General features: G+C 44.4%; 1 pseudogene; it reads right to left on the reverse strand.

Annotated features, from left to right (window-relative positions):
- Positions 1 to 7,710, reverse strand: part of LOC135529928 (DNA polymerase delta catalytic subunit-like) — a 29,306-nt pseudogene extending 21,596 nt beyond the window's left edge.
- Positions 7,711 to 8,263: the final 553 nt, after the last annotated feature.

Raw genomic sequence — 8,263 nt, forward strand, 5'->3', positions numbered from 1 at the left:
CACCTGAAGGACCCACATGGACAGATCCAGAGTCAGTCAGACAGAACACTCGGAACAGTCAGAACAGTCTGTAGTCAGAACAGAACCCTTAGAACAACAGAACAGTCTGTAGTCCCTCAGCAGCACCTGAAGGACCCACATGGACAGATCCAGAGTCAGTCAGACAGAACACTCGGAACAGTCAGAACAGTCTGTAGTCAGAACAGAACCCTTAGAACAACAGAACAGTCTGTAGACCCTCAGCAGCACCTAAAGAACCCACATGGACAGGTCCAGAGTCAGTCAGACAGAACACTCGGAAAAGGCTGTCAGAACAGAACCCTGAGAACAACAGAACAGTCTGTAGACCCTCAGCAGCACCTAAAGAACCCACATGGACAGGTCCAGTCAGTCAGACAGAACACTCGGAAAAGGCTGTCAGAACAGAACCCTGAGAACAACAGAACAGTCTGTAGTCCCTCAGCAGCACCTGAAGAACCCACATGGACAGATCCAGAGTCAGTCAGACAGAACACTATGTGTTCCATTATGGAGGCTGTCAGAACAGAACCCTGTGAACAACAGAACAGTCTGTAGTCCCTCAGCAGCACCTGAAGAGCCCATGATGGACAGGTCCAGGGGCAGTTCAGGCCTCATCTTTGTATGTGTTCCATTATGGAGTCTGTCCATAGGAATCCCCACCCAGTTGACTGCTTTAAGATCATGGAAGCTCTCAATGGCAATGTCCACGCAAAAACATGAATCCATGATGAGTCTAACTATGGTCCAGGGTCAGTCAGACAAAACATGAATCCATGATGAGTCTAACTATGGTCCAGGGTCAGTCAGACAAAACATGAATCCATGATGAGTCTAACTATGGTCCAGGGTCAGTCAGACAAAACATGAATCCATGATGAGTCTAACTATGGTCCAGGGTCAGTCAGACAAAACATGAATCCATGATGAGTCTAACTATGGTCCAGGGTCAGTCAGACAAAACATGAATCCATGATGAGTCTAACTATGGTCCAGGGTCAGTCAGACAAAACATGAATCCATGATGAGTCTAACTATGGTCCAGGGTCAGTCAGACAAAACACTCACAATATTGACTCCGTCTTGTCTGCTCCGCTGGTCTACAGTTGAAAACCTCTACTCCTAGAACCTAGATAATCTAGTATCTGGACACCACGCAACATATGGTTCCGGGTTCCAACACTGGATGAGAGTATGTTATATGTTCCTATACATAAGGTCAGAGGTCAGCGGCCGGCCAGTTACCTGGAGCAGGTCAAACTGAACTCGTCCCTCCATGTTGAGGATCTTGTTCTCTCTGCGGCCCATCTGTTTGCTCTGGAAACTGGAGTCTCTCAGGACTGACTTGATGCCCTGTACTCTGCCCAGGTAGGGGAACAGCTTGACCTGCAATCAGACATATCAATCAAATACATTTTAGAAAGCTCTTTTAGAAAGCCACAGAGTGCTTCACAGACACCCAGCCTAAAACCCCAAAGAGCAAGAGACACAGAGGCAGGAGCACAGAGACACAGAGGCAGAAGCACAGAGACACAGAGGCAGAGACACAGAGACACAGAGGCAGAAGCACAGAGACACAGAGGCAGAGACACAGAGGCAGAAGCACAGAGACACAGAGGCAGAAGACACAGAGGCAGAAGCACAGAGACACAGAGCAAGAGACACAGAGGCAGGAGCACAGAGACACAGAGGCAGAAGCACAGAGACACAGAGGCAGAAGCACAGAGAACACAGGCAGAGACACAGAGGCAGAAGCACAGAGACACAGAGGCAGAAGCACAGAGACACAGAGGCAGAGAGACACAGAGGCAGGAGCACAGAGACACAGAGGCAGAAGCACAGAGACACAGAGGCAGAAGCACAGAGGCAGAAGCACAGAGACACAGAGGCAGAAGCACAGAGGCAGGAGCACAGAGACACAGAGGCAGAAGCACAGAGACACAGAGGCAGAGACACAGAGGACAGAAGCACAGAGACACAGAGGCAGAAGCACAGAGACACAGAGGCAGAAGCACAGAGACACAGAGGCAGAAGCACAGAGGCAGGAGCACAGAGACACAGAGGCAGAAGCACAGAGGCAGGAGCACAGAGACACAGAGGCAGAAGCACAGAGACACAGAGGCAGAAGCACAGAGACACAGACATCACTCCAGATGTCTCCTTCCATGACTTTAATAGAGGAGACGTGGCAGGTAGGAGAGACAGCCACGCTACTCCATCAGCCTTTTTAAAGGTCATTGTTTATGAAAACAACAGTGAATTTCATTTGAGGAAGATCCAATTGTTATTTTTGGGGCCTAATTCAAATGCATTTCAGAGTCGAAGGTTTGTGGCAGTTGTTTTTTGGGTCAGACCAAAATCATTGCTGTTTTGGGGATCTCTAGTATCTTATAGGGCAGCTGTTTAGGAGATCTTTACTAAGACATGCCACTGGCACAGAGTAAATGACACAACACACAGACGGCAGAGCACACAGCAACTGAAGTGACTGAAGCACAGAACAAAGAGCTGCAGTTAGCACAGGGACACAGAAAGGCGTTTGTCCTAAATACAAAACTAAAAGCATTGATTTGGGACAAAACAGAGACACAGAATCCCTAAACCTAAATGACATCTCTTAATGAATGTGGTAATGAGCAAGTGACGTGTCATGGTCAAAACATAATGATACAACAGTAGTTAAGATGGGGAGAAGTCTGTTATAAAGGTCATTGTTTATCAAAACAACAGGCTCTAGTTTCTAATTTCATTTCAACAAGGCAGGACCAATTAGTTTTATTTTTAACAGCACTAATTCAAGTGCATTTCTTAACAGCACTATCAAAAAGGTTTGTGTGCAGGTTGTTTTTTCTTAACAGCACCAAAATCATTGCTGTTTTGGGGATCTCTAGTATCTTACAGCACTATCAAAAAGGCAGGTCCTTACCTTTTTCTATCTTAACAGCACTATCAACAAGACAGGTCCTACAGGCTCTGAGTAAATGACTCACAGCACTATCAACAAGGCAGGTCCTACAGGCTCTAGTTTCTACCTTCTTAACAATTATCAAAGCAATCAAAAAGGCAGGTCCTACAGTTAGTTTTTTCTTAACAGCACTATCAACAAGGCAACCTACAGGCTCTAGTTTCTACCTATTTAAAAATCTAAAAGCATTACAGGCTCTAGTTTTACCTTCTTAAAGCACTATCAACAAGGCAGGTCCTAAACCCTAAACCTAAATGCATCTATCAACAATGTGGTAATGAGCAAGTGTCATGGTCAAAACATAATGATACAAGGCAGTAGTTAAGATGGGGAGTTTCTACCTTCTAACAGCACTATCAAAATGCACTGCTCTACCTTCTTAACAGCACTATCAAAAGGCAGGTCCTACAGGCTCTAGTTTCTACCTTCTTAACAGCACTATCAACAAGGCAGGACCTACAGGCTCTAGTTTCTACCTTCTTAACAGCACTATCAACAAGGCAGGTCCTACAGGCTCTAGTTTCTACCTTCTTAACAGCACTATCAACAAGGCAGGTCCTACAGGCTCTAGTTTAGTCGCACTTTGACTACTGTTCAGTCGTGTGGTCAGGTGCCAGAAAGAGGGACTTGGGAAAATTGCAGTTGGTTCAGAACAGGGCAGCACGGCTGTCCCTTAAAAGAACACAGAGCTAACATTAATGACATGCATGTCAATCTCTCCTGGCTCAAAGTGCAAGAGAGATTGTCTTCATCACTACTTGTTGTTGTAAGAAGTGTTGACTGGCTGAATGTAGAGAGGTGTATGTTTAAAATACTAGAACAAAGCTTGGACACCCCTGCATATCCCACAAGACATGCCACCAGAGGTCTCTTCACAGTCCCCAAGTCCAGAACAGACTATGGGAGGCACACAGTACTACATAGAGCCATGACTACATGGAACTCTATTCCACAGTACGACATAGAGCCATGACTACATGGAACTCTATTCCACAGTACGACATAGAGCCATGACTACATGGAACTCTATTCCACAGTACGACACATAGACATGACGACATGGAACTCTATTCCACAGTACGACATAGAGCCATGACGACATGGAACTCTATTCCACAGTACGACATAGAGCCATGACTACATGGAACTCTATTCCACAGTACGACACATAGCCATGACTACATGGAACTCTATTCCACAGTACGACACAGAGCCATGACTACATGGAACTCTATTCCACAGTACGACACAGAGACATGACTACATGGAACTCTATTCCACAGTACGACACATAGCCATGACTACATGGAACTCTATTCCACAGTACGACATAGAGCCATGACTACATGGAACTCTATTCCACAGTACGACATAGAGCCATGACGACATGGAACTCTATTCCACAGTACGACATAGAGCCATGACTACATGGAACTCTATTCCACAGTATGACATAGAGCCATGACTACATGGAACTCTATTCCACAGTACGACATAGAGCCATGACAACATGGAACTCTATTCCACAATACTACATAGAGCCATGACTACATGGAACTCTATTCCACAGTACGACATAGAGCCATGACTACATGGAACTCTATTCCACAGTACAACACATAGCCATGACTACATGGAACTCTATTCCACAGTACGACATAGAGCCATGACTACATGGAACTCTATTCCACAGTACAACACATAGCCATGACGACATGGAACTCTATTCCACAGTACGACATAGAGCCATGACTACATGGAACTCTATTCCACAGTACTACATAGAGCCATGACGACATGGAACTCTATCCAGAGTACTACATAGAGCCATGACGACATGGAACTCTATTCCACAGTACGACATAGAGCCATGACTACATGGAACTCTATTCCACAGTACGACATAGAGCCATGACGACATGGAACTCTATTCCACAGTACTACATAGAGCCATGACTACATGGAACTCTATTCCACAGTACGACATAGAGCCATGACTACATGGAACTCTATTCCACAGTACGACACATAGCCATGACTACATGGAACTCTATTCCACAGTACGACATAGAGCCATGACTACATGGAACTCTATTCTACAGTACGACATAGAGCCATGACGACATGGAACTCTATTCCACAGTACTACATAGAGCCATGACTACATGGAACTCTATTCCACAGTACGACACATAGCCATGACTACATGGAACTCTATTCCACAGTACGACACAGAGCCATGACTACATGGAACTCTATTCCACAGTACGACACAGAGCCATGACTACATGGAACTCTATTCCACAGTACAACATAGAGCCATGACACATGGAACTCTATTCCACAGTACAACATAGAGCCATGACTACATGGAACTATTCCACAGTACGACATAGAGCCATGACTACATGGAACTCATTCCACAGTACAGAGCCATGACTACATGGAACTCTATTCCAGTCAGGTAACTGATGCAGCAGTAGAATCAGATTTAAACAGCAGGACATAAATACAGCGGGACTGTGAAGACATGCACATACATTGAAATATTGTTGAATGGTGGTATTATTCATTCTGTACTGTACATTTTGTACTGTAGATAAGTAGTGGTGTAATAATGTTATATGATGTACTGTTATATATATATTATTTTATAAGTAAATGTAAGTGGTTTCTAGTATCTTATGACAGGCAGGTAGCTCAGTAGTTAGACCGACAGGCAGGTACAGCTCCAGTAGTTAGACTGACAGGCAGGTACAGCTCCAGTAGTTAGACTGACAGCCAGGTACAGCTCCAGTAGTTAGACTGACAGGCAGGTACAGCTCCAGTAGTTAGACTGACAGGCAGGTACAGCTCCAGTAGTTAGACTGACAGGCAGGTACAGCTCCAGTAGTTAGACCGACAGGCAGGTACAGCTCCAGTAGTTAGACCGACAGGCAGGTACAGCTCCAGTAGTTAGACTGACAGGCAGGTACAGCTCCAGTAGTTAGACTGACAGCCAGGTACAGCTCCAGTAGTTAGACTGACAGGCAGGTACATTTAACAGCTCCAGTAGTTAGACTGACAGATGCACATACAACAAGACAATATACAACAAATACTGCATCAACAGACATTGATCTGGCAGGTTAGACTTAGAATCTGGACGTTCTGATTCTAGAAGTCTCCATAGAACCATGGCCAGTCTGTCTGTACTGACCTTCAGGGTAGCTGCTCTGTTCAGCAGGTAGGGAAGGTCAAAGTTCTGGATGTTGTACCCAGTGATGATGTCTGCATCCACTGTCCTCACAAACTCAGCCCAGCTCTGCAGGGGGAATACAAAGAGCCAATCAGGGGGGAACCTCCACTGCTGTTGGTCTTAAAGCAGCCAAGCTCAACTCCCCACAAGTGTGTTTGTGTGTTTGTATATGTTACCTGTAGTAACTGGCTCTCTTTAGTGAAGCACAGGACCTGGGAGCCCACGATGCTGGAGCAGGACTGGAGGGTGAAGACGGTGCGGATGAAGGGTTCCTTCTCTCCCTGTCGCTGCACCATGGAGGCTATCTGGATCACTGGGTCTTTCTCTGCCTCTGGAAAAATACCTAGAAGAAGACAAAATGGGCCAACCTTTAGAATAGTGAATACTGTTCTGATCCTAGACATTCAGTTACATAGAACAGTGTCAATTCTCCTCATGTCATGTAAACGGGGAGTTAACATGGCTGTCAACCTGTAAATGAATGTCAGTTAAGTTAACATGGCTGTCATAGACATGTTAGTGTCATGTAAATGAAGAGTTAACATGGTGTCATAGAATGTTGTATGTAGTGTCATGTAAATGAAGAGTTAACATGGCTGTCATAGAATGTTGTAGTGTCATGTAAATGAAGAGTTAACATGGCTGTCATAGAATGTTGTAGTGTCATGTAAATGAAGAGTTAACATGGCTGTCATAGAATGTTGTAGTGTCATGTAAATGAAGAGTTAACATGGCTGTCATAGAATGTTGTAGTGTCATGTAAATGAAGAGTTAACATGGCTGTCATAGAATGTTGTAGTGTCATGTAAATGAAGAGTTAACATGGCTGTCATAGAATGTTGTAGTGTCATGTAAATGAAGAGTTAACATGGCTGTCATAGAATGTTGTAGTGTCATGTAAATGAAGAGTTAACATGGCTGTCATAGAATGTTGTAGTGTAAATGAAGAGTTAACATGGCTGTCATATGTTGTAATGTAAATGAAGAGTTAACATGGCTGTCAGCTGTCATGTAAATGCATCATAATGCAGAAACCTCAATGTCCCAACTCTCTAAATACATGTCTCTGCTGACAGGAGTCAGAGGACAAGCCAGTAAACACAGTCTCTCCAGTCCACAGACACACAATCAGTACAATACAGTGTAATATAGTACAATGCAGTACAGAGCACAAACCTTTTCTTCCAGCACACTCAATGTCAAAGCTGAGAACCCTGAGAGGAGCGATCCTCTGGTACTCTCCCTCTGCTGGGTGACTGATCAGCTGGGTCCATCCCACATCAACTTCATACTGACACAGAGACACCTAGGAGAGGGGAGGGAGGTATTGTAAATCTGGAACACCCCCTGGGTGTGTAAAGGCCAGAGGTCTCCATTCTCTTACCTTGCCAGGGTGGTCCGTCTCCCCCAACATCCTCTCCTCCCTCACCCGGTACTTCCCTTTGGGCAGCTCAATCCAGCAGCAACCCACCACATCACTGTCCACCATAAACCTATAGCACCACGGGACACAGCAGACCTCATTTATCAAAATGTGTACAAAATAATTTGTTCATTCTCATGAAAAACAACTGCTTACTGTGTGAATTTGGTTGAAAATACACGTCTCCCAAAAAGGTCTAAATAATTGGTTTATATAGTTTAACACTGGAAGCCCTGAGGAAGTCATTTTGTCTGCATATCAATAAAACCTGTTAATCTCCTTTTAAAGTCCTGCTCCACTACTTCCTAGACTCATCCTAAATAAGTCTCATTAGTGTTAGAAGCCCTGAGGAAGTCATTTTGTCTGCATATCAATAAAACCTGTTAATCTCCTTTTAAAGTCCTGCTCCACTACTTCCTAGACTCATCCTAAATAAGTCTCATTAGTGTTAGAATTTTGTCTGCATATCAATAAAACCTGTTAATCTCCTTTTAAAGTCCTGCTCCACTACTTCCTAGTCATTTTGTCTGCATATCAATAAAACCTGTTAATCTCCTTTTAAAGTCCTGCTCCACTACTTCCTAGACTCATCCTAAATAAGTCTCATTAGTGTTAGAAG

This window comes from Oncorhynchus masou, unplaced genomic scaffold (genome assembly GCF_036934945.1).
Source record: "Oncorhynchus masou masou isolate Uvic2021 unplaced genomic scaffold, UVic_Omas_1.1 unplaced_scaffold_1211, whole genome shotgun sequence".
NCBI lineage: Eukaryota > Metazoa > Chordata > Actinopteri > Salmoniformes > Salmonidae > Oncorhynchus > Oncorhynchus masou.